This window comes from Garra rufa, unplaced genomic scaffold (genome assembly GCF_049309525.1).
Source record: "Garra rufa unplaced genomic scaffold, GarRuf1.0 hap1_unplaced_003, whole genome shotgun sequence".
Taxonomy (NCBI): domain Eukaryota; kingdom Metazoa; phylum Chordata; class Actinopteri; order Cypriniformes; family Cyprinidae; genus Garra; species Garra rufa.
This window is the reverse complement of record NW_027394278.1, coordinates 8,133,404-8,160,591: the sequence shown is the minus strand read 5'-3', so window position 1 is coordinate 8,160,591 and position 27,188 is coordinate 8,133,404. Positions and strand designations below refer to the sequence as shown.

Below are 27,188 nucleotides of genomic sequence, written 5' to 3'. Positions count from 1 at the left end.
ATGTAAAACACTTAACACTCTATAATACATTTAAATGATTGTAATAAATAGAGCGGTAAAACACGTCTTTCTAAAAGCCAGCATATTATATAAATAGTGAAGAAAAGGCAAAAGCTTACAGCACCTGGTATTCCCAGGCGGTCTCCCATCCAAGTACTAACCAGGCCCGACGCTGCTTTGCTTCCGAGATCAGACGAGATAGGGCGGTCTCAGCGCGGTATGGCCGTAAGTGAGGGCTGCTCCAAAAAGTGGGCTATTTAAAGATCAGCCTCCGTAAAAGCCAGCATATTATATAAATAGTGAAGAAAAGGCAAAAGCTTACAGCACCTGGTATTCCCAGGCGGTCTCCCATCTAAGTACTAACCAGGCCCGACGCTGCTTTGCTTCCGAGATCAGACGAGATCGGGCGCACTCAGCGCAGTATGGCCGTAAGCGAAGACTGCTCCAAAAAGTGGGTTATTTATAGATCAGCCTCCGTAAAAGCCATCATATTATATAAATAGTGAAGAAAAGGCAAAAGCTTACAGCACCAGGTATTCCCAGGCGGTCTCCCATCCAGAGTTACAACATTAAAATGGGGTCAGAATTAACTGTGAGAGATGACTAGTGGTTAAAAGAATGAGACATAAAAGAAGATTGGTTTAAATAGATTTGGTTTTTATACAAGGTTCACATAAAAGACTTTAAAACAACACGATAAAACTAGGTAAATGCTGTTAAAAGAATACAGTTCATTTGTCCATACCCTAAAAACAGTCCAAGAATCCCAGTGTGTTGATAAGTCCAATGTGAGTGTCCACCATTGTATATACAATCCACAGAAAGTGTAATCCAAAGTTTGCAGGTGGTGAATGGAAAGGTGAGCTCTAAAATTAGCAAACTCCTTAATCCAACAGTTTGGTGACTGTCCTTTGTTTGTCATACTGCTCTCTTATACAGTTGTACTTCCTGCTTCCTGTCATGTGTCTAGTCACATGGCAGGCCAACCATCCATTTATTTAAGACACACACACACTTAAAATGTTAAGAGCAATAAAATGGCCTAAAAAAACATGTAAAACACTTAACACTCTATAATACATTTAAATGATTGTAATAAATAGAGCGGTAAAACACGTCTTTCTAAAAGCCAGCATATTATATAAATAGTGAAGAAAAGGCAAAAGCTTACAGCACCTGGTATTCCCAGGCGGTCTCCCATCCAAGTACTAACCAGGCCCGACGCTGCTTTGCTTCCGAGATCAGACGAGATCGGGCGGTCTCAGCGCAGTATGGCCGTAAGCGAGGGCTGCTCCAAAAAGTGGGCTATTTAAAGATCAGCCTCCGTAAAAGCCAGCATATTATATAAATAGTGAAGAAAAGGCAAAAGCTTACAGCACCTGGTATTCCCAGGCGGTCTCCCATCCAAGTACTAACCAGGCCCGACGCTGCTTTGCTTCCGAGATCAGACGAGATCGGGCGGTCTCAGCGCAGTATGGCCGTAAGCGAGGGCTGCTCCAAAAAGTGGGCTATTTGAAGATCAGCCTCCGTAAAAGCCAGCATATTATATAAATAGTGAAGAAAAGGCAAAAGCTTACAGCACCTGGTATTCCCAGGCGGTCTCCCATCCAGAGTTACAAGATTAAAATGGGGTCAGATTTAACTGTGAGAGATGAGTAGTGGTTAAAAGAATGAGACATAAAAGAAGATTGGTTTAAATAGATTTGGTTTATATACAAGGTTAACATAAAAGACTTTAAAACAACACGATAAAACTAGGTAAATGCTGTTAAAAGAATACAGTTCATTTGTCCATACCCTAAAAACAGTCCAAGAATCCTAGTGTGTTGATAAGTCCAATGTGAGTGTCCACCATTGTATATACAATCCACAGAAAGTGTAATCCAAAGTTTGCAGGTGGTGAATGGAAAGGTGAGCTCTAAAATTAGCAAACTCCTTAATCCAACAGTTTGGTGACTGTCCTTTGTTTGTCATGCTGCTCTCTTATACAGTTGTACTTCCTGCTTCCTGTCATGTGTCTAGTCACATGGCAGGCCAACCATCCATTTATTTAAGACACACACACACTTAAAATGTTAAGAGCAATAAAATGGCCTAAAAAAACATGTAAAACACTTAACACTCTATAATACATTTAAATGATTGTAATAAATAGAGCGGTAAAACACGTCTTTCTAAAAGCCAGCATATTATATAAATAGTGAAGAAAAGGCAAAAGCTTACAGCACCTGGTATTCCCAGGCGGTCTCCCATCCAAGTACTAACCAGGCCCGACGCTGCTTTGCTTCCGAGATCAGACGAGATCGGGCGGTCTCAGCGCAGTATGGCCGTAAGCGAGGGCTGCTCCAAAAAGTGGGCTATTTAAAGATCAGCCTCCGTAAAAGCCAGCATATTATATAAATAGTGAAGAAAAGGCAAAAGCTTACAGCACCTGGTATTCCCAGGCGGTCTCCCATCTAAGTACTAACCAGGCCCGACGCTGCTTTGCTTCCGAGATCAGACGAGATCGGGCGCTCTCAGCGCAGTATGGCCGTAAGCGAGTACTGCTCCAAAAAGTGGGCTATTTATAGATCAGCCTCCGTAAAAGCCATCATATTATATAAATAGTGAAGAAAAGGCAAAAGCTTACAGCACCTGGTATTCCCAGGCGGTCTCCCATCCAGAGTTACAAGATTAAAATGGGGTCAGATTTAACTGTGAGAGATGACTAGTGGTTAAAAGAATGAGACATAAAAGAAGATTGGTTTAAATAGATTTGGTTTATATACAAGGTTCACATAAAAAGACTTTAAAACAACACGATAAAACTAGGTAAATGCTGTTAAAAGAATACAGTTCATTTGTCCATACCCTAAAAACAGTCCAAGAATCCCAGTGTGTTGATAAGTCCAATGTGAGTGTCCACCATTGTATATACAATCCACAGAAAGTGTAATCCAAAGTTTGCAGGTGGTGAATGGAAAGGTGAGCTCTAAAATTAGCAAACTCCTTAATCCAACAGTTTGGTGACTGTCCTTTGTATGTCATGCTGCTCCCTTATACAGTTGTACTTCCTGCTTCCTGTCATGTGTCTAGTCACATGGCAGGCCAACCATCCATTTATTTAAGACACACACACACTTAAAATGTTAAGAGCAATAAAATGGCCTAAAAAAACATGTAAAACACTTAACACTCTATAATACATTTAAATGATTGTAATAAATAGAGCGGTAAAACACGTCTTTCTAAAAGCCAGCATATTATATAAATAGTGAAGAAAAGGCAAAAGCTTACAGCACCTGGTATTCCCAGGCGGTCTCCCATCCAAGTACTAACCAGGCCCGACGCTGCTTTGCTTCCGAGATCAGACGAGATCGGGCGGTCTCAGCGCAGTATGGCCGTAAGCGAGGACTGCTCCAAAAAGTGGGCTATTTAAAGATCAGCCTCCGTAAAAGCCAGCATATTATATAAATAGTGAAGAAAAGGCAAAAGCTTACAGCACCTGGTATTCCCAGGCGGTCTCCCATCCAGAGTTACTAGATTAAAATGGGGTCAGATTTAACTGTGAGAGATGACTAGTGGTTAAAAGAATGAGACATAAAAGAAGATTGGTTTAAATAGATTTGGTTTATATACAAGGTTCACATAAAAGACTTTAAAACAACACGATAAAACTAGGTAAATGCTGTTAAAAGAATACAGTTCATTTGTCCATACCCTAAAAACAGTCCAAGAATCCTAGTGTGTTGATAAGTCCAATGTGAGTGTCCACCATTGTATATACAATCCACAGAAAGTGTAATCCAAAGTTTGCAGGTGGTGAATGGAAAGGTGAGCTCTAAAATTAGCAAACTCCTTAATCCAACAGTTTGGTGACTGTCCTTTGTTTGTCATACTGCTCTCTTATACAGTTGTACTTCCTGCTTCCTGTCATGTGTCTAGTCACATGGCAGGCCAACCATCCATTTATTTAAGACACACACACACTTAAAATGTTAAGAGCAATAAAATGGCCTAAAAAAACATGTAAAACACTTAACACTCTATAATACATTTAAATGATTGTAATAAATAGAGCGGTAAAACACGTCTTTCTAAAAGCCAGCATATTATATAAATAGTGAAGAAAAGGCAAAAGCTTACAGCACCTGGTATTCCCAGGCGGTCTCCCATCCAAGTACTAACCAGGCCCGACGCTGCTTTGCTTCCGAGATCAGACGAGATCGGGCGGTCTCAGCGCGGTATGGCCGTAAGCGAGGGCTGCTCCAAAAAGTGGCCTATTTAAAGATCAGCCTCCGTAAAAGCCAGCATATTATATAAATAGTGAAGAAAAGGCAAAAGCTTACAGCACCTGGTATTCCCAGGCGGTCTCCCATCTAAGTACTAACCAGGCCCGACGCTGCTTTGCTTCCGAGATCAGACGAGATCGGGCGCTCTCAGCGCAGTATGGCCGTAAGCGAGTACTGCTCCAAAAAGTGGGCTATTTATAGATCAGCCTCCGTAAAAGCCATCATATTATATAAATAGTGAAGAAAAGGCAAAAGCTTACAGCACCTGGTATTCCCAGGCGGTCTCCCATCCAGAGTTACAAGATTAAAATGGGGTCAGATTTAACTGTGAGAGATGACTAGTGGTTAAAAGAATGAGACATAAAAGAAGATTGGTTTAAATAGATTTGGTTTATATACAAGGTTCACATAAAAGACTTTAAAACAACACGATAAAACTAGGTAAATGCTGTTAAAAGAATACAGTTCATTTGTCCATACCCTAAAAACAGTCCAAGAATCCCAGTGTGTTGATAAGTCCAATGTGAGTGTCCACCATTGTATATACAATCCACAGAAAGTGTAATCCAAAGTTTGCAGGTGGTGAATGGAAAGGTGAGCTCTAAAATTAGCAAACTCCTTAATCCAACAGTTTGGTGACTGTCCTTTGTTTGTCATGCTGCTCTCTTATACAGTTGTACTTCCTGCTTCCTGTCATGTGTCTAGTCACATGGCAGGCCAACCATCCATTTATTTAAGACACACACACACTTAAAATGTTAAGAGCAATAAAATGGCCTAAAAAAACATGTAAAACACTTAACACTCTATAATACATTTAAATGATTGTAATAAATAGAGCGGTAAAACACGTCTTTCTAAAAGCCAGCATATTATATAAATAGTGAAGAAAAGGCAAAAGCTTACAGCACCTGGTATTCCCAGGCGGTCTCCCATCCAAGTACTAACCAGGCCCGACGCTGCTTTGCTTCCGAGATCAGACGAGATCGGGCGGTCTCAGCGCAGTATGGCCGTAAGCGAGGGCTGCTCCAAAAAGTGGGCTATTTAAAGATCAGCCTCCGTAAAAGCCAGCATATTATATAAATAGTGAAGAAAAGGCAAAAGCTTACAGCACCTGGTATTCCCAGGCGGTCTCCCATCCAGAGTTACAAGATTAAAATGGGGTCAGATTTAACTGTGAGAGATGAGTAGTGGTTAAAAGAATGAGACATAAAAGAAGATTGGTTTAAATAGATTTGGTTTATATACAAGGTTAACATAAAAGACTTTAAAACAACACGATAAAACTAGGTAAATGCTGTTAAAAGAATACAGTTCATTTGTCCATACCCTAAAAACAGTCCAAGAATCCTAGTGTGTTGATAAGTCAAATGTGAGTGTCCACCATTGTATATACAATCCACAAAAAGTGTAATCCAAAGTTTGCAGGTGGTGAATGGAAAGGTGAGCTCTAAAATTAGCAAACTCCTTAATCCAACAGTTTGGTGACTGTCCTTTGTTTGTCATGCTGCTCTCTTATACAGTTGTACTTCCTGCTTCCTGTCATGTGTCTAGTCACATGGCAGGCCAACCATCCATTTATTTAAGACACACACACACTTAAAATGTTAAGAGCAATAAAATGGCCTAAAAAAACATGTAAAACACTTAACACTCTATAATACATTTAAATGATTGTAATAAATAGAGCGGTAAAACACGTCTTTCTAAAAGCCAGCATATTATATAAATAGTGAAGAAAAGGCAAAAGCTTACAGCACCTGGTATTCCCAGGCGGTCTCCCATCCAAGTACTAACCAGGCCCGACGCTGCTTTGCTTCCGAGATCAGACGAGATTGGGCGGTCTCAGCGCGGTATGGCCGTAAGCGAGGGCTGCTCCAAAAAGTGGCCTATTTAAAGATCAGCCTCCGTAAAAGCCAGCATATTATATAAATAGTGAAGAAAAGGCAAAAGCTTACAGCACCTGGTATTCCCAGGCGGTCTCCCATCCAGAGTTACAAGATTAAAATGGGGTCAGATTTAACTGTGAGAGATGAGTAGTGGTTAAAAGAATGAGACATAAAAGAAGATTGGTTTAAATAGATTTGGTTTATATACAAGGTTAACATAAAAGACTTTAAAACAACACGATAAAACTAGGTAAATGCTGTTAAAAGAATACAGTTCATTTGTCCATACCCTAAAAACAGTCCAAGAATCCTAGTGTGTTGATAAGTCCAATGTGAGTGTCCACCATTGTATATACAATCCACAGAAAGTGTAATCCAAAGTTTGCAGGTGGTGAATGGAAAGGTGAGCTCTAAAATTAGCAAACTCCTTAATCCAACAGTTTGGTGACTGTCCTTTGTTTGTCATGCTGCTCTCTTATACAGTTGTACTTCCTGCTTCCTGTCATGTGTCTAGTCACATGGCAGGCCAACCATCCATTTATTTAAGACACACACACACTTAAAATGTTAAGAGCAATAAAATGGCCTAAAAAAACATGTAAAACACTTAACACTCTATAATACATTTAAATGATTGTAATAAATAGAGCGGTAAAACACGTCTTTCTAAAAGCCAGCATATTATATAAATAGTGAAGAAAAGGCAAAAGCTTACAGCACCTGGTATTCCCAGGCGGTCTCCCATCCAAGTACTAACCAGGCCCGACGCTGCTTTGCTTCCGAGATCAGACGAGATAGGGCGGTCTCAGCGCGGTATGGCCGTAAGTGAGGGCTGCTCCAAAAAGTGGGCTATTTAAAGATCAGCCTCCGTAAAAGCCAGCATATTATATAAATAGTGAAGAAAAGGCAAAAGCTTACAGCACCTGGTATTCCCAGGCGGTCTCCCATCTAAGTACTAACCAGGCCCGACGCTGCTTTGCTTCCGAGATCAGACGAGATCGGGCGCACTCAGCGCAGTATGGCCGTAAGCGAAGACTGCTCCAAAAAGTGGGTTATTTATAGATCAGCCTCCGTAAAAGCCATCATATTATATAAATAGTGAAGAAAAGGCAAAAGCTTACAGCACCAGGTATTCCCAGGCGGTCTCCCATCCAGAGTTACAACATTAAAATGGGGTCAGAATTAACTGTGAGAGATGACTAGTGGTTAAAAGAATGAGACATAAAAGAAGATTGGTTTAAATAGATTTGGTTTTTATACAAGGTTCACATAAAAGACTTTAAAACAACACGATAAAACTAGGTAAATGCTGTTAAAAGAATACAGTTCATTTGTCCATACCCTAAAAACAGTCCAAGAATCCCAGTGTGTTGATAAGTCCAATGTGAGTGTCCACCATTGTATATACAATCCACAGAAAGTGTAATCCAAAGTTTGCAGGTGGTGAATGGAAAGGTGAGCTCTAAAATTAGCAACTCCTTAATCCAACAGTTTGGTGACTTTTTTTGTCATGCTGCTCTCTTATACAGTTGTACTTCCTGCTTCCTGTCATGTGTCTAGTCACATGGCAGGCCAACCATCCATTTATTAAAGACACACACACACTTAAAATGTTAAGAGCAATAAAATGGCCTAAAAAAACATGTAAAACACTTAACACTCTATAATACATTTAAATGATTGTAATAAATAGAGCGGTAAAACACGTCTTTCTAAAAGCCAGCATATTATATAAATAGTGAAGAAAAGGCAAAAGCTTACAGCACCTGGTATTCCCAGGCGGTCTCCCATCCAAGTACTAACCAGGCCCGACGCTGCTTTGCTTCCGAGATCAGACGAGATCGGGCGGTCTCAGCGCAGTATGGCCGTAAGCGAGGGCTGCTCCAAAAAGTGGGCTATTTAAAGATCAGCCTCCGTAAAAGCCAGCATATTATATAAATAGTGAAGAAAAGGCAAAAGCTTACAGCACCTGGTATTCCCAGGCGGTCTCCCATCTAAGTACTAACCAGGCCCGACGCTGCTTTGCTTCCGAGATCAGACGAGATCGGGCGCTCTCAGCGCAGTATGGCCGTAAGCGAGTACTGCTCCAAAAAGTGGGCTATTTATAGATCAGCCTCCGTAAAAGCCATCATATTATATAAATAGTGAAGAAAAGGCAAAAGCTTACAGCACCTGGTATTCCCAGGCGGTCTCCCATCCAGAGTTACAAGATTAAAATGGGGTCAGATTTAACTGTGAGAGATGACTAGTGGTTAAAAGAATGAGACATAAAAGAAGATTGGTTTAAATAGATTTGGTTTATATACAAGGTTCACATAAAAAGACTTTAAAACAACACGATAAAACTAGGTAAATGCTGTTAAAAGAATACAGTTCATTTGTCCATACCCTAAAAACAGTCCAAGAATCCCAGTGTGTTGATAAGTCCAATGTGAGTGTCCACCATTGTATATACAATCCACAGAAAGTGTAATCCAAAGTTTGCAGGTGGTGAATGGAAAGGTGAGCTCTAAAATTAGCAAACTCCTTAATCCAACAGTTTGGTGACTGTCCTTTGTATGTCATGCTGCTCCCTTATACAGTTGTACTTCCTGCTTCCTGTCATGTGTCTAGTCACATGGCAGGCCAACCATCCATTTATTTAAGACACACACACACTTAAAATGTTAAGAGCAATAAAATGGCCTAAAAAAACATGTAAAACACTTAACACTCTATAATACATTTAAATGATTGTAATAAATAGAGCGGTAAAACACGTCTTTCTAAAAGCCAGCATATTATATAAATAGTGAAGAAAAGGCAAAAGCTTACAGCACCTGGTATTCCCAGGCGGTCTCCCATCCAGAGTTACAAGATTAAAATGGGGTCAGATTTAACTGTGAGAGATGACTAGTGGTTAAAAGAATGAGACATAAAAGAAGATTGGTTTAAATAGATTTGGTTTATATACAAGGTTCACATAAAAGACTTTAAAACAACACGATAAAACTAGGTAAATGCTGTTAAAAGAATACAGTTCATTTGTCCATACCCTAAAAACAGTCCAAGAATCCCAGTGTGTTGATAAGTCCAATGTGAGTGTCCACCATTGTATATACAATCCACAGAAAGTGTAATCCAAAGTTTGCAGGTGGTGAATGGAAAGGTGAGCTCTAAAATTAGCAACTCCTTAATCCAACAGTTTGGTGACTTTTTTTGTCATGCTGCTCTCTTATACAGTTGTACTTCCTGCTTCCTGTCATGTGTCTAGTCACATGGCAGGCCAACCATCCATGTATTAAAGACACACACACACACACACACTTAAAATGTTAAGAGTAATAAAATGGCCTAAAAAACATGTAAAACACTTAACACTCTATAATACATTTAAATGATTGTAATAAATAGAGCGGTAAAACACGTCTTTCTAAAAGCCAGCATATTATATAAATAGTGAAGAAAAGGCAAAAGCTTACAGCACCTGGTATTCCCAGGCGGTCTCCCATCCAAGTACTAACCAGGCCCGACGCTGCTTTGCTTCCGAGATCAGACGAGATCGGGCGGTCTCAGCGCAGTATGGCCGTAAGCGAGGACTGCTCCAAAAAGTGGGCTATTTAAAGATCAGCCTCCGTAAAAGCCAGCATATTATATAAATAGTGAAGAAAAGGCAAAAGCTTACAGCACCTGGTATTCCCAGGCGGTCTCCCATCCAGAGTTACTAGATTAAAATGGGGTCAGATTTAACTGTGAGAGATGACTAGTGGTTAAAAGAATGAGACATAAAAGAAGATTGGTTTAAATAGATTTGGTTTATATACAAGGTTCACATAAAAGACTTTAAAACAACACGATAAAACTAGGTAAATGCTGTTAAAAGAATACAGTTCATTTGTCCATACCCTAAAAACAGTCCAAGAATCCTAGTGTGTTGATAAGTCCAATGTGAGTGTCCACCATTGTATATACAATCCACAGAAAGTGTAATCCAAAGTTTGCAGGTGGTGAATGGAAAGGTGAGCTCTAAAATTAGCAAACTCCTTAATCCAACAGTTTGGTGACTGTCCTTTGTTTGTCATACTGCTCTCTTATACAGTTGTACTTCCTGCTTCCTGTCATGTGTCTAGTCACATGGCAGGCCAACCATCCATTTATTTAAGACACACACACACTTAAAATGTTAAGAGCAATAAAATGGCCTAAAAAAACATGTAAAACACTTAACACTCTATAATACATTTAAATGATTGTAATAAATAGAGCGGTAAAACACGTCTTTCTAAAAGCCAGCATATTATATAAATAGTGAAGAAAAGGCAAAAGCTTACAGCACCTGGTATTCCCAGGCGGTCTCCCATCCAAGTACTAACCAGGCCCGACGCTGCTTTGCTTCCGAGATCAGACGAGATCGGGCGGTCTCAGCGCGGTATGGCCGTAAGCGAGGGCTGCTCCAAAAAGTGGCCTATTTAAAGATCAGCCTCCGTAAAAGCCAGCATATTATATAAATAGTGAAGAAAAGGCAAAAGCTTACAGCACCTGGTATTCCCAGGCGGTCTCCCATCTAAGTACTAACCAGGCCCGACGCTGCTTTGCTTCCGAGATCAGACGAGATCGGGCGCTCTCAGCGCAGTATGGCCGTAAGCGAGTACTGCTCCAAAAAGTGGGCTATTTATAGATCAGCCTCCGTAAAAGCCATCATATTATATAAATAGTGAAGAAAAGGCAAAAGCTTACAGCACCTGGTATTCCCAGGCGGTCTCCCATCCAGAGTTACAAGATTAAAATGGGGTCAGATTTAACTGTGAGAGATGACTAGTGGTTAAAAGAATGAGACATAAAAGAAGATTGGTTTAAATAGATTTGGTTTATATACAAGGTTCACATAAAAGACTTTAAAACAACACGATAAAACTAGGTAAATGCTGTTAAAAGAATACAGTTCATTTGTCCATACCCTAAAAACAGTCCAAGAATCCCAGTGTGTTGATAAGTCCAATGTGAGTGTCCACCATTGTATATACAATCCACAGAAAGTGTAATCCAAAGTTTGCAGGTGGTGAATGGAAAGGTGAGCTCTAAAATTAGCAAACTCCTTAATCCAACAGTTTGGTGACTGTCCTTTGTTTGTCATGCTGCTCTCTTATACAGTTGTACTTCCTGCTTCCTGTCATGTGTCTAGTCACATGGCAGGCCAACCATCCATTTATTTAAGACACACACACACTTAAAATGTTAAGAGCAATAAAATGGCCTAAAAAAACATGTAAAACACTTAACACTCTATAATACATTTAAATGATTGTAATAAATAGAGCGGTAAAACACGTCTTTCTAAAAGCCAGCATATTATATAAATAGTGAAGAAAAGGCAAAAGCTTACAGCACCTGGTATTCCCAGGCGGTCTCCCATCCAGAGTTACAAGATTAAAATGGGGTCAGATTTAACTGTGAGAGATGACTAGTGGTTAAAAGAATGAGACATAAAAGAAGATTGGTTTAAATAGATTTGGTTTATATACAAGGTTCACATAAAAGACTTTAAAACAACACGATAAAACTAGGTAAATGCTGTTAAAAGAATACAGTTCATTTGTCCATACCCTAAAAACAGTCCAAGAATCCCAGTGTGTTGATAAGTCCAATGTGAGTGTCCACCATTGTATATACAATCCACAGAAAGTGTAATCCAAAGTTTGCAGGTGGTGAATGGAAAGGTGAGCTCTAAAATTAGCAAACTCCTTAATCCAACAGTTTGGTGACTGTCCTTTGTTTGTCATGCTGCTCTCTTATACAGTTGTACTTCCTGCTTCCTGTCATGTGTCTAGTCACATGGCAGGCCAACCATCCATTTATTTAAGACACACACACACTTAAAATGTTAAGAGCAATAAAATGGCCTAAAAAAACAAGTAAAACACTTAACACTCTATAATACATTTAAATGATTGTAATAAATAGAGCGGTAAAACACGTCTTTCTAAAAGCCAGCATATTATATAAATAGTGAAGAAAAGGCAAAAGCTTACAGCACCTGGTATTCCCAGGCGGTCTCCCATCCAGAGTTACAAGATTAAAATGGGGTCAGATTTAACTGTGAGAGATGACTAGTGGTTAAAAGAATGAGACATAAAAGAAGATTGGTTTAAATAGATTTGGTTTATATACAAGGTTCACATAAAAGACTTTAAAACAACACGATAAAACTAGGTAAATGCTGTTAAAAGAATACAGTTCATTTGTCCATACCCTAAAAACAGTCCAAGAATCCCAGTGTGTTGATAAGTCCAATGTGAGTGTCCACCAGTGTATATACAATCCACAGAAAGTGTAATCCAAAGTTTGCAGGTGGTGAATGGAAAGGTGAGCTCTAAAATTAGCAAACTCCTTAATCCAACAGTTTGGTGACTGTCCTTTGTTTGTCATGCTGCTCTCTTATACAGTTGTACTTCCTGCTTCCTGTCATGTGTCTAGTCACATGGCAGGCCAACCATCCATTTATTTAAGACACACACACACTTAAAATGTTAAGAGCAATAAAATGGCCTAAAAAAACATGTAAAACACTTAACACTCTATAATACATTTAAATGATTGTAATAAATAGAGCGGTAAAACACGTCTTTCTAAAAGCCAGCATATTATATAAATAGTGAAGAAAAGGCAAAAGCTTACAGCACCTGGTATTCCCAGGCGGTCTCCCATCCAGAGTTACAAGATTAAAATGGGGTCAGATTTAACTGTGAGAGATGACTAGTGGTTAAAAGAATGAGACATAAAAGAAGATTGGTTTAAATAGATTTGGTTTATATACAAGGTTCACATAAAAGACTTTAAAACAACACGATAAAACTAGGTAAATGCTGTTAAAAGAATACAGTTCATTTGTCCATACCCTAAAAACAGTCCAAGAATCCCAGTGTGTTGATAAGTCCAATGTGAGTGTCCACCATTGTATATACAATCCACAGAAAGTGTAATCCAAAGTTTGCAGGTTGTGAATGGAAAGGTGAGCTCTAAAATTAGCAAACTCCTTAATCCAACAGTTTGGTGACTGTCCTTTGTTTGTCATGCTGCTCTCTTATACAGTTGTACTTCCTGCTTCCTGTCATGTGTCTAGTCACATGGCAGGCCAACCATCCATTTATTTAAGACACACACACACTTAAAATGTTAAGAGCAATAAAATGGCCTAAAAAAACAAGTAAAACACTTAACACTTTATAATACATTTAAATGATTGTAATAAATAGAGCGGTAAAACACGTCTTTCTAAAAGCCAGCATATTATATAAATAGTGAAGAAAAGGCAAAAGCTTACAGCACCTGGTATTCCCAGGCGGTCTCCCATCCAGAGTTACAAGATTAAAATGGGGTCAGATTTAACTGTGAGAGATGACTAGTGGTTAAAAGAATGAGACATAAAAGAAGATTGGTTTAAATAGATTTGGTTTATATACAAGGTTCACATAAAAGACTTTAAAACAACACGATAAAACTAGGTAAATGCTGTTAAAAGAATACAGTTCATTTGTCCATACCCTAAAAACAGTCCAAGAATCCCAGTGTGTTGATAAGTCCAATGTGAGTGTCCACCATTGTATATACAATCCACAGAAAGTGTAATCCAAAGTTTGCAGGTGGTGAATGGAAAGGTGAGCTCTAAAATTAGCAACTCCTTAATCCAACAGTTTGGTGACTTTTTTTGTCATGCTGCTCTCTTATACAGTTGTACTTCCTGCTTCCTGTCATGTGTCTAGTCACATGGCAGGCCAACCATCCATTTATTAAAGACACACACACACACTTAAAATGTTAAGAGTAATAAAATGGCCTAAAAAACATGTAAAACACTTAACACTCTATAATACATTTAAATGATTGTAATAAATAGAGCGGTAAAACACGTCTTTCTAAAAGCCAGCATATTATATAAATAGTGAAGAAAAGGCAAAAGCTTACAGCACCTGGTATTCCCAGGCGGTCTCCCATCCAAGTACTAACCAGGCCCGACGCTGCTTTGCTTCCGAGATCAGACGAGATCGGGCGGTCTCAGCGCAGTATGGCCGTAAGCGAGTACTGCTCCAAAAAGTGGGCTATTTATAGATCAGCCTCCGTAAAAGCCATCTTATTATATAAATAGTGAAGAAAAGGCAAAAGCTTACAGCACCTGGTATTCCCAGGGGGTCTCCCATCCAAGTACTAACCAGGCCCGACGCTGCTTTGCTTCCGAGATCGGGCGCACTCAGCGCAGTATGGCCGTAAGCGAGGACTGCTCCAAAAAGTGGGTTATTTATAGATCAGCCTCCGTAAAAGCCATCATATTATATAAATAGTGAAGAAAAGGCAAAAGTTTACAGCACCTGGTATTCCCAGGCGGTCTCCCATCCAGAGTTACAACATTAAAATGGGGTCAGAATTAACTGTGAGAGATGACTAGTGGTTAAAAGAATGAGACATAAAAGAAGATTGGTTTAAATAGATTTGGTTTTTATACAAGGTTCACATAAAAGACTTTAAAACAACACGATAAAACTAGGTAAATGCTGTTAAAAGAATACAGTTCATTTGTCCATACCCTAAAAACAGTCCAAGAATCCCAGTGTGTTGATAAGTCCAATGTGAGTGTCCACCATTGTATATACAATCCACAGAAAGTGTAATCCAAAGTTTGCAGGTGGTGAATGGAAAGGTGAGCTCTAGAATTAGCAACTCCTTAATCCAACAGTTTGGTGACTTTTTTTGTCATGCTGCTCTCTTATACAGTTGTACTTCCTGCTTCCTGTCATGTGTCTAGTCACATGGCAGGCCAACCATCCATTTATTAAAGACACACACACACTTAAAATGTTAAGAGTAATAAAATGGCCTAAAAAACATGTAAAACACTTAACACTCTATAATACATTTAAATGATTGTAATAAATAGAGCGGTAAAACAAGTCTTTCTAAAAGCCAGCATATTATATAAATAGTGAAGAAAAGGCAAAAGCTTACAGCACCTGGTATTCCCAGGCGGTCTCCCATCCAAGTACTAACCAGGCCCGACGCTGCTTTGCTTCCGAGATCAGACGAGATCGGGCGGTCTCAGCGCAGTATGGCCGTAAGCGAGGGCGCTCCAAAAAGTGGGCTATTTAAAGATCAGCCTCCGTAAAAGCCAGCATATTATATAAATAGTGAAGAAAAGGCAAAAGCTTACAGCACCTGGTATTCCCAGGCGGTCTCCCATCCAGAGTTACAAGATTAAAATGGGGTCAGATTTAACTGTGAGAGATGAGTAGTGGTTAAAAGAATGAGACATAAAAGAAGATTGGTTTAAATAGATTTGGTTTATATACAAGGTTAACATAAAAGACTTTAAAACAACACGATAAAACTAGGTAAATGCTGTTAAAAGAATACAGTTAATTTGTCCATACCCTAAAAACAGTCCAAGAATCCCAGTGTGTTGATAAGTCCAATGTGAGTGTCCACCATTGTATATACAATCCACAGAAAGTGTAATCCAAAGTTTGCAGGTGGTGAATGGAAAGGTGAGCTCTAAAATTAGCAAACTCCTTAATCCAACAGTTTGGTGACTGTCCTTTGTTTGTCATGCTGCTCTCTTATACAGTTGTACTTCCTGCTTCCTGTCATGTGTCTAGTCACATGGCAGGCCAACCATCCATTTATTTAAGACACACACACACTTAAAATGTTAAGAGCAATAAAATGGCCTAAAAAAACAAGTAAAACACTTAACACTCTATAATACATTTAAATGATTGTAATAAATAGAGCGGTAAAACACGTCTTTCTAAAAGCCAGCATATTATATAAATAGTGAAGAAAAGGCAAAAGCTTACAGCACCTGGTATTCCCAGGCGGTCTCCCATCCAAGTACTAACCAGGCCCGACGCTGCTTTGCTTCCGAGATCAGACGAGATCGGGCGGTCTCAGCGCAGTATGGCCGTAAGCGAGGGCTGCTCCAAAAAGTGGGCTATTTAAAGATCAGCCTCCGTAAAAGCCAGCATATTATATAAATAGTGAAGAAAAGGCAAAAGCTTACAGCACCTGGTATTCCCAGGCGGTCTCCCATCCAAGTACTAACCAGGCCCGACGCTGCTTTGCTTCCGAGATCAGACGAGATCGGGCGGTCTCAGCGCAGTATGGCCGTAAGCGAGGGCTGCTCCAAAAAGTGGGCTATTTGAAGATCAGCCTCCGTAAAAGCCAGCATATTATATAAATAGTGAAGAAAAGGCAAAAGCTTACAGCACCTGGTATTCCCAGGCGGTCTCCCATCCAGAGTTACAAGATTAAAATGGGGTCAGATTTAACTGTGAGAGATGAGTAGTGGTTAAAAGAATGAGACATAAAAGAAGATTGGTTTAAATAGATTTGGTTTATATACAAGGTTAACATAAAAGACTTTAAAACAACACGATAAAACTAGGTAAATGCTGTTAAAAGAATACAGTTCATTTGTCCATACCCTAAAAACAGTCCAAGAATCCTAGTGTGTTGATAAGTCCAATGTGAGTGTCCACCATTGTATATACAATCCACAGAAAGTGTAATCCAAAGTTTGCAGGTGGTGAATGGAAAGGTGAGCTCTAAAATTAGCAAACTCCTTAATCCAACAGTTTGGTGACTGTCCTTTGTTTGTCATGCTGCTCTCTTATACAGTTGTACTTCCTGCTTCCTGTCATGTGTCTAGTCACATGGCAGGCCAACCATCCATTTATTTAAGACACACACACACTTAAAATGTTAAGAGCAATAAAATGGCCTAAAAAAACATGTAAAACACTTAACACTCTATAATACATTTAAATGATTGTAATAAATAGAGCGGTAAAACACGTCTTTCTAAAAGCCAGCATATTATATAAATAGTGAAGAAAAGGCAAAAGCTTACAGCACCTGGTATTCCCAGGCGGTCTCCCATCCAAGTACTAACCAGGCCCGACGCTGCTTTGCTTCCGAGATCAGACGAGATCGGGCGGTCTCAGCGCAGTATGGCCGTAAGCGAGGGCTGCTCCAAAAAGTGGGCTATTTAAAGATCAGCCTCCGTAAAAGCCAGCATATTATATAAATAGTGAAGAAAAGGCAAAAGCTTACAGCACCTGGTATTCCCAGGCGGTCTCCCATCCAGAGTTACAAGATTAAAATGGGGTCAGATTTAACTGTGAGAGATGAGTAGTGGTTAAAAGAATGAGACATAAAAGAAGATTGGTTTAAATAGATTTGGTTTATATACAAGGTTAACATAAAAGACTTTAAAACAACACGATAAAACTAGGTAAATGCTGTTAAAAGAATACAGTTCATTTGTCCATACCCTAAAAACAGTCCAAGAATCCTAGTGTGTTGATAAGTCAAATGTGAGTGTCCACCATTGTATATACAATCCACAAAAAGTGTAATCCAAAGTTTGCAGGTGGTGAATGGAAAGGTGAGCTCTAAAATTAGCAAACTCCTTAATCCAACAGTTTGGTGACTGTCCTTTGTTTGTCATGCTGCTCTCTTATACAGTTGTACTTCCTGCTTCCTGTCATGTGTCTAGTCACATGGCAGGCCAACCATCCATTTATTTAAGACACACACACACTTAAAATGTTAAGAGCAATAAAATGGCCTAAAAAAACATGTAAAACACTTAACACTCTATAATACATTTAAATGATTGTAATAAATAGAGCGGTAAAACACGTCTTTCTAAAAGCCAGCATATTATATAAATAGTGAAGAAAAGGCAAAAGCTTACAGCACCTGGTATTCCCAGGCGGTCTCCCATCCAAGTACTAACCAGGCCCGACGCTGCTTTGCTTCCGAGATCAGACGAGATTGGGTGGTCTCAGCGCGGTATGGCCGTAAGCGAGGGCTGCTCCAAAAAGTGGCCTATTTAAAGATCAGCCTCCGTAAAAGCCAGCATATTATATAAATAGTGAAGAAAAGGCAAAAGCTTACAGCACCTGGTATTCCCAGGCGGTCTCCCATCCAGAGTTACAAGATTAAAATGGGGTCAGATTTAACTGTGAGAGATGAGTAGTGGTTAAAAGAATGAGACATAAAAGAAGATTGGTTTAAATAGATTTGGTTTATATACAAGGTTAACATAAAAGACTTTAAAACAACACGATAAAACTAGGTAAATGCTGTTAAAAGAATACAGTTCATTTGTCCATACCCTAAAAACAGTCCAAGAATCCTAGTGTGTTGATAAGTCCAATGTGAGTGTCCACCATTGTATATACAATCCACAGAAAGTGTAATCCAAAGTTTGCAGGTGGTGAATGGAAAGGTGAGCTCTAAAATTAGCAAACTCCTTAATCCAACAGTTTGGTGACTGTCCTTTGTTTGTCATGCTGCTCTCTTATACAGTTGTACTTCCTGCTTCCTGTCATGTGTCTAGTCACATGGCAGGCCAACCATCCATTTATTTAAGACACACACACACTTAAAATGTTAAGAGCAATAAAATGGCCTAAAAAAACATGTAAAACACTTAACACTCTATAATACATTTAAATGATTGTAATAAATAGAGCGGTAAAACACGTCTTTCTAAAAGCCAGCATATTATATAAATAGTGAAGAAAAGGCAAAAGCTTACAGCACCTGGTATTCCCAGGCGGTCTCCCATCCAAGTACTAACCAGGCCCGACGCTGCTTTGCTTCCGAGATCAGACGAGATAGGGCGGTCTCAGCGCGGTATGGCCGTAAGTGAGGGCTGCTCCAAAAAGTGGGCTATTTAAAGATCAGCCTCCGTAAAAGCCAGCATATTATATAAATAGTGAAGAAAAGGCAAAAGCTTACAGCACCTGGTATTCCCAGGCGGTCTCCCATCTAAGTACTAACCAGGCCCGACGCTGCTTTGCTTCCGAGATCAGACGAGATCGGGCGCACTCAGCGCAGTATGGCCGTAAGCGAAGACTGCTCCAAAAAGTGGGTTATTTATAGATCAGCCTCCGTAAAAGCCATCATATTATATAAATAGTGAAGAAAAGGCAAAAGCTTACAGCACCAGGTATTCCCAGGCGGTCTCCCATCCAGAGTTACAACATTAAAATGGGGTCAGAATTAACTGTGAGAGATGACTAGTGGTTAAAAGAATAAGACATAAAAGAAGATTGGTTTAAATAGATTTGGTTTTTATACAAGGTTCACATAAAAGACTTTAAAACAACACGATAAAACTAGGTAAATGCTGTTAAAAGAATACAGTTCATTTGTCCATACCCTAAAAACAGTCCAAGAATCCCAGTGTGTTGATAAGTCCAATGTGAGTGTCCACCATTGTATATACAATCCACAGAAAGTGTAATCCAAAGTTTGCAGGTGGTGAATGGAAAGGTGAGCTCTAAAATTAGCAACTCCTTAATCCAACAGTTTGGTGACTTTTTTTGTCATGCTGCTCTCTTATACAGTTGTACTTCCTGCTTCCTGTCATGTGTCTAGTCACATGGCAGGCCAACCATCCATTTATTAAAGACACACACACACTTAAAATGTTAAGAGCAATAAAATGGCCTAAAAAAACATGTAAAACACTTAACACTCTATAATACATTTAAATGATTGTAATAAATAGAGCGGTAAAACACGTCTTTCTAAAAGCCAGCATATTATATAAATAGTGAAGAAAAGGCAAAAGCTTACAGCACCTGGTATTCCCAGGCGGTCTCCCATCCAAGTACTAACCAGGCCCGACGCTGCTTTGCTTCCGAGATCAGACGAGATCGGGCGGTCTCAGCGCAGTATGGCCGTAAGCGAGGGCTGCTCCAAAAAGTGGGCTATTTAAAGATCAGCCTCCGTAAAAGCCAGCATATTATATAAATAGTGAAGAAAAGGCAAAAGCTTACAGCACCTGGTATTCCCAGGCGGTCTCCCATCTAAGTACTAACCAGGCCCGACGCTGCTTTGCTTCCGAGATCAGACGAGATCGGGCGCTCTCAGCGCAGTATGGCCGTAAGCGAGTACTGCTCCAAAAAGTGGGCTATTTATAGATCAGCCTCCGTAAAAGCCATCATATTATATAAATAGTGAAGAAAAGGCAAAAGCTTACAGCACCTGGTATTCCCAGGCGGTCTCCCATCCAGAGTTACAAGATTAAAATGGGGTCAGATTTAACTGTGAGAGATGACTAGTGGTTAAAAGAATGAGACATAAAAGAAGATTGGTTTAAATAGATTTGGTTTATATACAAGGTTCACATAAAAAGACTTTAAAACAACACGATAAAACTAGGTAAATGCTGTTAAAAGAATACAGTTCATTTGTCCATACCCTAAAAACAGTCCAAGAATCCCAGTGTGTTGATAAGTCCAATGTGAGTGTCCACCATTGTATATACAATCCACAGAAAGTGTAATCCAAAGTTTGCAGGTGGTGAATGGAAAGGTGAGCTCTAAAATTAGCAAACTCCTTAATCCAACAGTTTGGTGACTGTCCTTTGTATGTCATGCTGCTCCCTTATACAGTTGTACTTCCTGCTTCCTGTCATGTGTCTAGTCACATGGCAGGCCAACCATCCATTTATTTAAGACACACACACACTTAAAATGTTAAGAGCAATAAAATGGCCTAAAAAAACATGTAAAACACTTAACACTCTATAATACATTTAAATGATTGTAATAAATAGAGCGGTAAAACACGTCTTTCTAAAAGCCAGCATATTATATAAATAGTGAAGAAAAGGCAAAAGCTTACAGCACCTGGTATTCCCAGGCGGTCTCCCATCCAAGTACTAACCAGGCCCGACGCTGCTTTGCTTCCGAGATCAGACGAGATCGGGCGGTCTCAGCGCAGTATGGCCGTAAGCGAGGACTGCTCCAAAAAGTGGGCTATTTAAAGATCAGCCTCCGTAAAAGCCAGCATATTATATAAATAGTGAAGAAAAGGCAAAAGCTTACAGCACCTGGTATTCCCAGGCGGTCTCCCATCCAGAGTTACTAGATTAAAATGGGGTCAGATTTAACTGTGAGAGATGACTAGTGGTTAAAAGAATGAGACATAAAAGAAGATTGGTTTAAATAGATTTGGTTTATATACAAGGTTCACATAAAAGACTTTAAAACAACACGATAAAACTAGGTAAATGCTGTTAAAAGAATACAGTTCATTTGTCCATACCCTAAAAACAGTCCAAGAATCCTAGTGTGTTGATAAGTCCAATGTGAGTGTCCACCATTGTATATACAATCCACAGAAAGTGTAATCCAAAGTTTGCAGGTGGTGAATGGAAAGGTGAGCTCTAAAATTAGCAAACTCCTTAATCCAACAGTTTGGTGACTGTCCTTTGTTTGTCATACTGCTCTCTTATACAGTTGTACTTCCTGCTTCCTGTCATGTGTCTAGTCACATGGCAGGCCAACCATCCATTTATTTAAGACACACACACACTTAAAATGTTAAGAGCAATAAAATGGCCTAAAAAAACATGTAAAACACTTAACACTCTATAATACATTTAAATGATTGTAATAAATAGAGCGGTAAAACACGTCTTTCTAAAAGCCAGCATATTATATAAATAGTGAAGAAAAGGCAAAAGCTTACAGCACCTGGTATTCCCAGGCGGTCTCCCATCCAAGTACTAACCAGGCCCGACGCTGCTTTGCTTCCGAGATCAGACGAGATCGGGCGGTCTTTTTTTTTTTTTTTTTTTTTTTTTTTTTTTTTTTTTTTTATTTAAAACATGTTAATACATTTTAAAAACAGTCTGAATCACATTCTGGCAACAATACATTAAATCGAAACCATGTCATTTCAATAAATGGGTTATCATTTACAAAAATTTTGACAAAAACATCTTTCTCTTCATTCATATTACAGTAATCAAACAAAACATTTAAAATAAAACACATCTTCACCTTAAAAAGTTTGCACACAGGTATTTTTGTTTTCTTTTGTTTGACAAAATTCCTTCTGCTCCAAATTACAAATCTAGCAATGGTTAATATCAAATTTAAAAAACACACATTCTTAAAATTACCTTTAGAACCAAATAAAAACATTGTTTCCCATTCTTCATCAATACATCTTTGTTCTACTCCCAATTTACTTGTCATTTCTTTTAATTTTTTTATAAAACATTTTAACCCTGTGCATTTAAAAAAAATATGTATCAATCCTTCATCTTCCCTATTACATACCTTGCATATTGCATCACTTGCCATTCCAAATTTACACAGTCTCATTTCACTTAATAAACAATTATGTCTTAAAATATAATCAAAGTTTTCTAAAATTGGACTTTTCCACCAAGCTCTTAGATTTTTCCATATTTTCTTAGTTTCCATACTTGGGTACAATCTTTGCCAATATCCTTCTGCTTTTGGTGTGATAAAAACATCTTCACATAAACAAGAATAAAACATCTTTAAAATACCATCTTTAAAAGCATGCTGTTTGTCATTACTTTTAAAATCAATCATCATTCCATCATTACCTTTTGTTTCTTCTGTACCTTCTATAATATTTATCCATTCTTCCGGTATTACTTCTTTCATTTGTTTGTATTGTTTTTCTAAGACTGTTTTAGTTTCATTGTCATAATTTTCTACAATTGCGTCTCTTATTACTTGCACCGGTACAAAACCAGGTATCACTTCATACAAGATATCTTTTATTTGCTTTATCCCCGCATAAAACCATTTTTTATAAAAAATGGTATCATTTCCCTTTTTAATTTGATTATTTAAAAACAATGGTTGTCTTAAAATCTCTTCCCTGGTAAAAGACGTACAAACAACATGCTTTCTAAAATCACCCCATGCTTTTACAACCTCTTTATAAAACTCTGGTATTCCGTTCATCATGTTTTCTTTTAGCTTCATCCATAAAACATCATCTCCCATTTTTCCACATTTATTTAAAAAATAGTTCATTACACCCTTCCACGCATATTTCCCATGTTTCCAGTATTTATTAACAGTTTTTATTCTTATACTTTTCATTCTTATTAATGGATCTATTAGTCCCAACCCTCCTTCCTCCACCTTTCCAATTAGAGTGTCATAAGCAATTTTCGATGGTTTCCCCTCCCATAAAAAGTTTAAAACAATAGATTTGATTTTTTTATACACCCATATAGGCAAACTCACAGAACCCAATACATACCACATTTTTGATAAAAACAAAGAATTAATAACTAAAACCTTCCCTTTTAAAAATAATCCTCTTAATTTCCAGAAATTTAATCTCTTCTCCATTCCTTTTAAAACCTCCTCCCATACCACTTCTCTTATTTCATTTTCATTTTCTCCAACCCTTATACCTAAAATTTTCATACTCTTCTTTTCTTCCTTAAATTGCATTTTATTCAGCAGATCATTCGGTAATCCAATTTTCATGTATGTAGTTTTTTCTTTATTAACTTTTGCCCCTGTTCCTTTACAATATCTTTCTAAAACTTCCATTGCTTTATCCATACTTTTAATATCTTTTACAAACAATGTCGTGTCATCTGCATATTGAAATATTTTTTGTTCTGATTCTTCTCCTTTTATGCGTATTCCTTTTATGTTCTTTTCCTGGTCTACTGCCAGTCCTAAAGCTTCAGATACTAAAGTGTATAATAATGCTGACATAGGACAACCTTGTCTGATTGATCTCGTTATTTTAAAATCTTTAGTTAAAAAACCATTCACTTTTACACAACTACTTATATCTGTATATAAACATTTTATCCATTTTAAAAAATTCTCCCCAAAACCAAATCTCTCCATCACATGTATCAAGTATTTGTGTTCAACTCTATCAAAAGCCTTTTCTAAATCCACACTTATTATATATCCTGTTTCTTTCTCCTCCTTCATGTACCATATCATATCTCTTATATTGTTAATGACATCAGTAATATCTCTTTTTAGAACAGCATATGCTTGATTTGTAGTAATTATATTTGGTACTACTATTTTCAATCGATTGGCTAAAATTTTGGCTAATATTTTATAATCTGTATTCAACATGCTTAGTGGTCTGTAGTTTTTCAGGTCTCTCTTATCACCTTTTTTCTTGTAAATTATTTTCACCATACCTTTCTTCATACTATTCGTTAAATTCCCTTTTTTAAAATTATCTATAAATATTTCATTTAAAATTGGACATAACACATCTTTAAAAACCTTATAAAATTCAGCTGTTAATCCATCTATTCCTGGACTTTTACCATTTTTCAGTTGATCAATTGCAATTCCTATTTCTAATTCCGTAATCTCACTCTCACACATTTCTTTGTCTCCCTCATTAACTTTAACCTGTATTTTACTTAATACAAATTCCTCATCTTCTAAAACTATCTCATTTTTGGTAAATAAATGCTTATAGAATTCTCTGACTTCTTCCAAAATTCCTGTTTTATCTTCTACAATCCTTGCATCTTCTGTTTTAATACTTTTTATTATATCTGCTCTCTGTCTTGTTTTTTCTAATTCATAAAAATATTTCGTACTTCTTTCTCCTTCTACAATGTCTTTCGCCCTACTTCTTATTATTGCTCCTTTACACTTCTCTTCTTCTATTTTCTTTAATTCTTCCTGTAATTCTATTATCTTATCAATATTTTCATCATGCTCATTTACTTTCCTCATTTCTTCATCCCACTCTTTTTTGATCTTATTTTCTTTCATCTTTTTGACTTTTTGCCATTTTTTTGAATATTCCATTGAGAATTTTTTTATTCTTTTTTTTAGAATGTCCCACCAAAACCCTTTTTCCATTTCATACATTTCCTCATTTACACTATTAATTATTATACTTTCTATTTCCATTCTGTATATTTCATTTTTTAGAAGTTCTGCATTTAATATCCACACCCCTGGTCCTTTATCAGCCTCATTAAAATTCATCAATATCCATAAAAAATCATGATCACTCTCACTATAATTTTTGTAAGACGCCTTAGTGACATAATATGCTTCCTTTTTCTTACATAAAAATAAGTCTATTCTACTTTGCTTTAGAACTCTGTCAACAATTTGTCTTCTTGAATATTCTCTTTTCATACCATTCCTCTCTCTCCACACATCCACCATATTATATTTCTCCATTATGTTATGTAGTTCATTCCTCCCTCTATCTCTTCTAAATCCCATTGAATCATCTACATCAATTCTCTGTATTACAGTGTTAAAATCACCTAACACCATAATGTTGTCATGTTTTTCTATTAACTCATTCATATCCCTGTAAAAATTAAATTTATCTCTTTCATCATTTGGTGCATGTATATTACACACTTTCATTTCTTTTCCATTAAACACAAATTTAACAATTATTATTCTTCCCTTTGTGTCTTTATAATCTATATTTACTTCTTCAAATACTCCTTTTCTTATTAAAATAGCTACCCCTCTCTTCCTTTCCATATCACAGTTACTATATATTTCTCCGTTCCATAATTTTCTAATTTCATCACTTATTTTATCTTCCCATTTCGTTTCTTGTAAACATAGCACATCACATTTTTTGGTCAGACACATTAATCTTTCAAACTTTTGACATTTGGATAATCCTCTAGCATTCAGCGATACAATTGATATAGAGCTCATTAAAGAAAAGATTGGAAAAACCAAAACCCACCATTCAATCCGTTTCATTGTCTTTCAAAAAAGTATTTTTTACTTCACCCATTTCAGCTTTCCTCCTCTCCAGTCTTTCCTTTTGCTCTTCTCTTCTTATCTTCTGCCTTTTAAGAACCTGTTGAATGTCTAAGCCATCTTTTCTTGTTTTTACACATCTATTCAGTCTTTCTTTTCCTTTGTTTTCCATTCCACGAATTTCCCCCCCATTGTCTGCTCCTCTTACCTCAGTCAGTGTCTTTATTCCCTTATCCTCAGCTTTTTCTTTTTCTTGTCCTTTTTCGTAGTCCAGTTCATTAGTGTCCACATCGTCCTGTTCCTTAGAAAATCCTTCTTTAATCAAATTTATATCCTCTTTGTTCGCTCCTCCTCCCATCTCCATTCCTTGTTCTTCATCTTCCTTCTTTTCTTTATTCTCATCTATGTTGTTGTTCTCCTCTTCCTCGTCATCTTGTTTCTCGTCCTCTCCTTGCGTCTGCCTTTGTGAGTCATTTAACCTCTCAATTGTTGTAACTCCCATTACCTCTTGTATTTCCATTCCTGGATCTTCATTTTCCTCGTCTTCTATCTCGCATCTGCATCTTAACATTGTCTTTTGGCAGCCTTGGCACCGCGGGACTTTACAGTCTCGCGCATAATGCCCCTGCTCAAGACAATTTCTGCATGTGAATTGTGGGCAGTCCTTTTTTTCATGCTCCGGACTTACACAGATCCTGCATGTCTTCACTTGATTATCGTGAATCACTCTGAAGTACTGCACTCCTTCTTCAGTCCTGAAGCTTGTGTTGTATGGTAAAGACGTCACCTCTTGTGGAAACTTTACCCTCAAAAATCGTGTTCCGTCTGCCACCGTTGTCCCGGGATGATATCTTCTTCTTAGTGGTAGAATGGGAGTTACACCCCAATTGATTAGTTTTTGACTGATTTCCTCATCTTCTATATAGCTGGGCAGACTCAAGAAAGACACCATTCTTTCTGTTGCACACAATTTCCTTATCTCACATTCTTGTCCGTTTATCATTATTCCATTCAACAGCAAATCACAGTCCATCTCACTTTCCATAGTCATTTCAAAATCATAATTATTTTTTCTTCTCAGTCCGATCAATTTTCCCATTCCAACTTTCTCTTCAACTGCTTTAATTATCATTAGTATTGTTATATTTTCTATATCTTTAACAGTCATTGTTAATGTTGCTTCTTTCTTGTATTCCCTCTGATACCTTGTTTGTTTGCTTAATTTCTGTATCATTTGTTGTCGTTGAGATAAAACATTTCTTTTTTCTCCAACTTCTTTCTCAATTCCAATACCTTCAGTTGATTGTAGATCTCCTTTCCGTTCTTGTCCAGTTGTTTTTCTTTCTTGTTTCCTCCTTGAAACCACCGTCGCCCACGTTTCATTATTGTTTTCTCCATGTCTTTCATTTATATTCCTTTCAGTTATGTCTGCAACAAATCCTGGTTCCGCATTTCCCATCTCA

At 37.9% G+C, this 27,188-nt stretch overlaps 29 non-coding genes and 1 pseudogene across 29 annotated transcripts; all 30 read right to left on the bottom strand.

Annotated features, from left to right (window-relative positions):
• Window positions 1-112: 112 nt before the first annotated feature.
• LOC141310421 (5S ribosomal RNA) lies at window positions 113-231 on the bottom strand. The gene has a single exon (XR_012347966.1). It is a non-coding gene; the product is annotated as a 5S ribosomal RNA (ribosomal RNA).
• An 84-nt stretch (window positions 232-315) lies between these two features.
• LOC141309974 (5S ribosomal RNA) lies at window positions 316-434 on the bottom strand. The gene has a single exon (XR_012347520.1). It is a non-coding gene; the product is annotated as a 5S ribosomal RNA (ribosomal RNA).
• Window positions 435-1,164: 730 nt separating this feature from the next.
• LOC141310206 (5S ribosomal RNA) lies at window positions 1,165-1,283 on the bottom strand. Its single transcript, XR_012347751.1, has one exon. It is a non-coding gene; the product is annotated as a 5S ribosomal RNA (ribosomal RNA).
• Window positions 1,284-1,367: 84 nt separating this feature from the next.
• LOC141310205 (5S ribosomal RNA) lies at window positions 1,368-1,486 on the bottom strand. Its single transcript, XR_012347750.1, has one exon. It is a non-coding gene; the product is annotated as a 5S ribosomal RNA (ribosomal RNA).
• A 730-nt stretch (window positions 1,487-2,216) lies between these two features.
• Window positions 2,217-2,335, bottom strand: LOC141310204 (5S ribosomal RNA). Its single transcript, XR_012347749.1, has one exon. It is a non-coding gene; the product is annotated as a 5S ribosomal RNA (ribosomal RNA).
• An 84-nt stretch (window positions 2,336-2,419) lies between these two features.
• LOC141309905 (5S ribosomal RNA) lies at window positions 2,420-2,538 on the bottom strand. Its single transcript, XR_012347452.1, has one exon. It is a non-coding gene; the product is annotated as a 5S ribosomal RNA (ribosomal RNA).
• Window positions 2,539-3,269: 731 nt separating this feature from the next.
• LOC141310202 (5S ribosomal RNA) lies at window positions 3,270-3,388 on the bottom strand. Its single transcript, XR_012347748.1, has one exon. It is a non-coding gene; the product is annotated as a 5S ribosomal RNA (ribosomal RNA).
• Window positions 3,389-4,118: 730 nt separating this feature from the next.
• On the bottom strand, window positions 4,119-4,237 carry LOC141311695 (5S ribosomal RNA). The gene has a single exon (XR_012349155.1). It is a non-coding gene; the product is annotated as a 5S ribosomal RNA (ribosomal RNA).
• An 84-nt stretch (window positions 4,238-4,321) lies between these two features.
• On the bottom strand, window positions 4,322-4,440 carry LOC141309903 (5S ribosomal RNA). The gene has a single exon (XR_012347451.1). It is a non-coding gene; the product is annotated as a 5S ribosomal RNA (ribosomal RNA).
• Window positions 4,441-5,170: 730 nt separating this feature from the next.
• Window positions 5,171-5,289, bottom strand: LOC141310201 (5S ribosomal RNA). Its single transcript, XR_012347747.1, has one exon. It is a non-coding gene; the product is annotated as a 5S ribosomal RNA (ribosomal RNA).
• Window positions 5,290-6,019: 730 nt separating this feature from the next.
• Window positions 6,020-6,138, bottom strand: LOC141310309 (5S ribosomal RNA). Its single transcript, XR_012347854.1, has one exon. It is a non-coding gene; the product is annotated as a 5S ribosomal RNA (ribosomal RNA).
• Window positions 6,139-6,868: 730 nt separating this feature from the next.
• On the bottom strand, window positions 6,869-6,987 carry LOC141310420 (5S ribosomal RNA). Its single transcript, XR_012347965.1, has one exon. It is a non-coding gene; the product is annotated as a 5S ribosomal RNA (ribosomal RNA).
• An 84-nt stretch (window positions 6,988-7,071) lies between these two features.
• On the bottom strand, window positions 7,072-7,190 carry LOC141309973 (5S ribosomal RNA). Its single transcript, XR_012347519.1, has one exon. It is a non-coding gene; the product is annotated as a 5S ribosomal RNA (ribosomal RNA).
• A 724-nt stretch (window positions 7,191-7,914) lies between these two features.
• Window positions 7,915-8,033, bottom strand: LOC141310200 (5S ribosomal RNA). The gene has a single exon (XR_012347746.1). It is a non-coding gene; the product is annotated as a 5S ribosomal RNA (ribosomal RNA).
• An 84-nt stretch (window positions 8,034-8,117) lies between these two features.
• Window positions 8,118-8,236, bottom strand: LOC141309902 (5S ribosomal RNA). The gene has a single exon (XR_012347450.1). It is a non-coding gene; the product is annotated as a 5S ribosomal RNA (ribosomal RNA).
• Window positions 8,237-9,614: 1,378 nt separating this feature from the next.
• LOC141310199 (5S ribosomal RNA) lies at window positions 9,615-9,733 on the bottom strand. The gene has a single exon (XR_012347745.1). It is a non-coding gene; the product is annotated as a 5S ribosomal RNA (ribosomal RNA).
• Window positions 9,734-10,463: 730 nt separating this feature from the next.
• LOC141311694 (5S ribosomal RNA) lies at window positions 10,464-10,582 on the bottom strand. The gene has a single exon (XR_012349154.1). It is a non-coding gene; the product is annotated as a 5S ribosomal RNA (ribosomal RNA).
• An 84-nt stretch (window positions 10,583-10,666) lies between these two features.
• On the bottom strand, window positions 10,667-10,785 carry LOC141309900 (5S ribosomal RNA). Its single transcript, XR_012347448.1, has one exon. It is a non-coding gene; the product is annotated as a 5S ribosomal RNA (ribosomal RNA).
• A 3,309-nt stretch (window positions 10,786-14,094) lies between these two features.
• On the bottom strand, window positions 14,095-14,213 carry LOC141310198 (5S ribosomal RNA). The gene has a single exon (XR_012347744.1). It is a non-coding gene; the product is annotated as a 5S ribosomal RNA (ribosomal RNA).
• Window positions 14,214-14,297: 84 nt separating this feature from the next.
• Window positions 14,298-14,406, bottom strand: LOC141310518 (5S ribosomal RNA; annotated as a pseudogene).
• Window positions 14,407-15,129: 723 nt separating this feature from the next.
• LOC141310197 (5S ribosomal RNA) lies at window positions 15,130-15,248 on the bottom strand. The gene has a single exon (XR_012347742.1). It is a non-coding gene; the product is annotated as a 5S ribosomal RNA (ribosomal RNA).
• A 729-nt stretch (window positions 15,249-15,977) lies between these two features.
• LOC141310195 (5S ribosomal RNA) lies at window positions 15,978-16,096 on the bottom strand. The gene has a single exon (XR_012347740.1). It is a non-coding gene; the product is annotated as a 5S ribosomal RNA (ribosomal RNA).
• Window positions 16,097-16,180: 84 nt separating this feature from the next.
• LOC141310194 (5S ribosomal RNA) lies at window positions 16,181-16,299 on the bottom strand. Its single transcript, XR_012347739.1, has one exon. It is a non-coding gene; the product is annotated as a 5S ribosomal RNA (ribosomal RNA).
• A 730-nt stretch (window positions 16,300-17,029) lies between these two features.
• Window positions 17,030-17,148, bottom strand: LOC141310193 (5S ribosomal RNA). The gene has a single exon (XR_012347738.1). It is a non-coding gene; the product is annotated as a 5S ribosomal RNA (ribosomal RNA).
• Window positions 17,149-17,878: 730 nt separating this feature from the next.
• LOC141310244 (5S ribosomal RNA) lies at window positions 17,879-17,997 on the bottom strand. Its single transcript, XR_012347790.1, has one exon. It is a non-coding gene; the product is annotated as a 5S ribosomal RNA (ribosomal RNA).
• Window positions 17,998-18,727: 730 nt separating this feature from the next.
• Window positions 18,728-18,846, bottom strand: LOC141310419 (5S ribosomal RNA). The gene has a single exon (XR_012347964.1). It is a non-coding gene; the product is annotated as a 5S ribosomal RNA (ribosomal RNA).
• Window positions 18,847-18,930: 84 nt separating this feature from the next.
• LOC141309972 (5S ribosomal RNA) lies at window positions 18,931-19,049 on the bottom strand. The gene has a single exon (XR_012347518.1). It is a non-coding gene; the product is annotated as a 5S ribosomal RNA (ribosomal RNA).
• A 724-nt stretch (window positions 19,050-19,773) lies between these two features.
• LOC141310191 (5S ribosomal RNA) lies at window positions 19,774-19,892 on the bottom strand. Its single transcript, XR_012347737.1, has one exon. It is a non-coding gene; the product is annotated as a 5S ribosomal RNA (ribosomal RNA).
• An 84-nt stretch (window positions 19,893-19,976) lies between these two features.
• On the bottom strand, window positions 19,977-20,095 carry LOC141309899 (5S ribosomal RNA). Its single transcript, XR_012347447.1, has one exon. It is a non-coding gene; the product is annotated as a 5S ribosomal RNA (ribosomal RNA).
• Window positions 20,096-20,826: 731 nt separating this feature from the next.
• On the bottom strand, window positions 20,827-20,945 carry LOC141310190 (5S ribosomal RNA). The gene has a single exon (XR_012347736.1). It is a non-coding gene; the product is annotated as a 5S ribosomal RNA (ribosomal RNA).
• Window positions 20,946-27,188: the final 6,243 nt, after the last annotated feature.